This window comes from Benincasa hispida, unplaced genomic scaffold (genome assembly GCF_027475165.1).
Source record: "Benincasa hispida cultivar pf3 unplaced genomic scaffold, pf3_genome.v1.1 HicScf503, whole genome shotgun sequence".
NCBI classification, from domain to species: Eukaryota; Viridiplantae; Streptophyta; class Magnoliopsida; order Cucurbitales; family Cucurbitaceae; genus Benincasa; species Benincasa hispida.
Window position 1 is genome coordinate 1 of NW_028326606.1, and position 4,332 is coordinate 4,332.

The 4,332-nt window shown below is 31.6% G+C and overlaps 1 pseudogene across 1 annotated transcript; it reads right to left on the bottom strand.

The window, feature by feature from the left end:
- Nucleotides 1-6: 6 nt before the first annotated feature.
- LOC150030168 (cytochrome P450 71AU50 pseudogene) lies at nt 7-1,628 on the bottom strand (annotated as a pseudogene). The gene is made up of 2 exons (XR_016527138.1): nt 669-1,628; nt 7-42 (listed from the first exon to the last, which is right to left on the bottom strand). The product of XR_016527138.1 is annotated as a cytochrome P450 71AU50 pseudogene (transcript).
- Between the last annotated feature and the right edge of the window lie 2,704 nt (nt 1,629-4,332).

Here is a 4,332-nt window from a genome sequence, read left to right on the forward strand (position 1 = left end):
GATGGAGGTCACTGAAGTGTTCGTTCCTGCAAGAAGCAGATCCTGAATAACAAAAAGTAGTTAATATTAGTCCTTTTAATGTATGTATAGAATGAAATCGAATGTATAGAGTGAAAAGATTCACGATTTATAATATAATTTAAATAAAATCATATTACTTTACAACTTATCACTACAAAAAAAATCCTTTTCAGTGATAATTTTTTAGCAACATAGCCAATTTCCATTGCTAAGAGTTAATTTAAAGCAACACGTTGAAAAATATGTCACAAAATATTATTATTAGCAACATCATTTATAAAAGCGTCATTTTTAGTGATTCTTTTTTATGTTTAACAACGCGTTTTATGCGTCATTGAAAGTGGTTTTTCTTGTAGTGTATTAAAACCAAGTATTTAACATAATTAAAGTTTTTTTTATGACGTCTTCTCGGTGAAAAACAATTTTAAGCACTTGAATGGAGGGATCCTAAATTAGAGAAAATCAAGGGACATCACATTATATTTATAAAGAATATGAGCTATTCTACCTATTGTGGATTGGTTTTGAGATGGAACCCAGTCTCATACAATATGGTATGAAACCTCAAATAGGCATTCAGTAAAAAGAAACAAAATAAAACAAAAATGAGATCTAGGGATTATCTTACAAAATGTTTGTTTACTTACAAGTATGATAGTTTTAATGGTGGATCGATCAATTTGGTAGTCGGTTTGTCGAGATCCCATGATGTCCAACATGATATCTACCACATCTTTGGTAACATTAATATTGTTGGATTGAAGATGTTCATCTATGATCCTTTCAAGAAATCTATCAAATACTTGATGAACAGATTTTGCCCGACGGATCAATCCTTGAAGATCAAGAGGTGCAATAAAAGGAATGAAGTCCCCCAAGTTAAAAGCTCCAAACAATTTGAAGGCTTCTTGTACGATCCACTTAAAACCCATTTCATGATCAAGTTCTTTATCATCTTCAAACTTCCTACCAAAGATCATCAAACATATCATGTTTGCAATGAGAGAAGAGACCTTGGAAGTAAGATTTACAACGACGCCTCTTCTTGCAGCCCCACGAAGCTCCTCGATCAACAACCCGACTTCTTCCCTTCTCATGGGCTTGAAAGAATCGAGTTTGTGGCTGCTAAGCAACTCCAAAGTGTGAATTTTGCGCATATTGCGTAAATAAGGCCCATAGTCAGAAACCGCAATGCTGTTTTGGCCAAAATATATGTGCTTGAAAACTTCATTAGGTGGGCGATTTGCAAAATCAAGATCATGGGTTTTCAGAAACAGCTCTGCGGCTTTAGGGGAAGACACAACAATGGTGTTCACAAGGCCTAGTTTGATGTGCATTATGGGTCCATATTTTTGAGATAACTGGTGAAGATCTCTGTGAGGAAGCTTCCCTAACAAATGAAGGCTACCAAAAATGGGGAACCCTTTTGGACCAGGAGGTAGTAACTTCTTGGTTTTGTTGTTATTCCTCTGCAGCCATTGCCAAAACACAAGTGGAACACCAAGCACATGAATGGTAATGATAATCATCCAAATCAAACCCATCTTTTTGGTCTTAAGGCTAACCAAATTATACCTCATGAAATGGAAAATGGGTAAAGATCAGCTTTGCTATATATATATATTTAGTTACATTTTAGTCATGCTTACCCGACTTAAAAGGTAATGTGAAAAGTGGATCCCATTTGATTATCTTTGGTGTTATTTATTTATATTCTACATTTGTACAAACACATGAGGCTTTTACTTCCAAATTTGTAATAATAAAAAAAAAACAAACTGATTGACGAGTGAAGTGTGCTCAATCCAATTGCGTGTGAAAATTACGTTGTATCGTGTTGCCATTATTGTGACCATTATTGTTGCTGTTTTCAAAGGAAAAATTATGAATTTTGACATTTATTGTTACCGTCACCGTTTGACCCTCATATGTAACGGTTATGATAACAGCAACAGTAAATGTGACAAAATTGATAATTTTAAGTAAACGTGATAAAAAATACAATACAATTATATTTATGATTCTCATTCCAATTCATCCATCAATGATAAATTCCATTACGATTACACCAATCTTTATTACGGTTTGATAAGCATGATCTTAATTTTTAGCATTTTGAAATATGTAAGAGATGTATTAGATACAAAATTTATATTTTATGAATCTATTTCATTTAAATTTAAATTTAAAGATTTATTAGTATTTTTTTAAGTATAAAAAAACTATAACAAAAATCTAAAAGATAAGAAGATATTGATCCAAATCCAATTTCTTTTGTTGTCCATAATAAAATTAGCTTCCTATCTACTTATCTGCAACACGTGGAAAAGAAATATATTAAAAATAAAAATAAAAAAAAACTTTGTTTGCCTGCCCCACTAAATTAGGTGCTATATCTAACTCATTCTCCCTTTTATTTTACACATAAAAGGATATATATATATTTTTTTAAAAAAAACTATTTAAAAAAAAAATGCCCCATAGTACGTAGTTTTTTGTTTGACAGCTACTTGGAGACAGGTACAACAACACCTAATTATTTTTCAAAAGATAAAATCGACATCAACATCTAATAATTGAGTTGCAAAGAAAGAAGAGTAGTGTCTGTTATTAGCGGTCTCTGTTGTTTTTGTTGTTATAGTTGATTGAGAAACACTGTTAATAACTTAACAACTTTAGCTATCTAATAGTTGACATGTATTTCTTCGGTCCAAGGTTAATGGTTCAAATCTCCATATTTCTCACTTATTACATTAAAAAAAAAAAAAAAAAAAAACTTATCATGAATTTTTTAGTACAGTATAATAAATGAAAATCACTACAATAATTTGGACCTTTTCCGATGCTGAAAATCGTCAGGATTAGTTGAAAGAGTGTCGGCAAAACTTTTTCCGACGGTCAAACAATCGTCGGACAGATCGTGGGCAAAGCCTTATCGACGTAACCTTCCTCGGTGGTATAACAGCGGTATCGTATGGAAAAATAGTTATCTCAACGGATGAAGAATGGGGCTTTTATGCGACCCTAAACAACACCGTCGGGATAATTTGTAAACCCCACGGTCGTAATTTATTAAGACAATCGGGATAAAAAGTTATAGCCCGACAATGAGAAGCCATCGTCGGGATAAATAATTATATCCCCACTGTGTCACCGTCGGGATAATTGAATATCTCCCGATTGCCACCGTCGGGATAAACAATTATATCCCCACGGTGACAATCGGGAGATATTCAATTATCCCGACGGTGACCTTGTATCGTCGGGATTTTGTATCTTTTTCCGACCCCATGAACCGTTGGAGGTTTGTTCATTAGCGTCGGGAGAAGATAAAAAAAAACATTAAATTATAGTTTTTCCCGACCCCTTGTATCATCATGATTATATATTTAACCGTCAGAATTAGCTTTTTTTTATTCTTTATTTAAATCTCTTCTTTTTTTTTTTTTCAAATGTCATACCTATTTCAATTTTACAAATATCATTCAAACTAATATAAAAATTGCCAAAATCAAGTAAATGTCTACAATAGTAAATAATATATAGAAAAAATGTTTGAATTTCAAGTCTTAAACATACTATTCGTCTCAAATTAAAACAATACATCCATTATTCCTTAATCCAAAATAACATTACATGATAGCGTCGGGTCCTATTGGGAGATGCATCTACAACCTTAATCCATAAACCCTAAATCGAAAATAACATTAACATCTACAACCTAAATATATTTTTCGGGAGATGCATCTGCAACATAAGTCTTGAGGTGCCTACAAAATACAAATTTAAATAAGTTTAATGTTCAATATACCATATATCAATCTCAAATGAATATAGAATTTAAAACTCAACTAAGAACATTAATGAATTGAAACAAACCAACTCAAACTTGCATATTTTAATCTCAAACTCAATATAGAACTTAAAACCAATATAAGAATATTAACAAATAAAATTCGCTTTAACTTCAAACCTAATATAAAACTTAAAACCCAACTTAAACCCAACGAACTCATAACTACATATTTCAATCTCAAACCTAATATAGAACTTAAAACCCAACTTAAACCCAACCAACTCATAAGAATTGAAAGAAATCAAGATATATCTACATTTACTTAAACTTATATATACGTTTACTTAAAGAAAGCAACTTACCTCATGCCCCCAACACCCCCTCCCAAAAAAAAAAAAAAAAAAAAAAATTATTGTCAATCCCAATATACAAAACTACATAATTAAGAATTGAAACAAGCGAACACATATCTACATTTACTTAAACAAACCAACTTAAAATTCAACATATTTTTA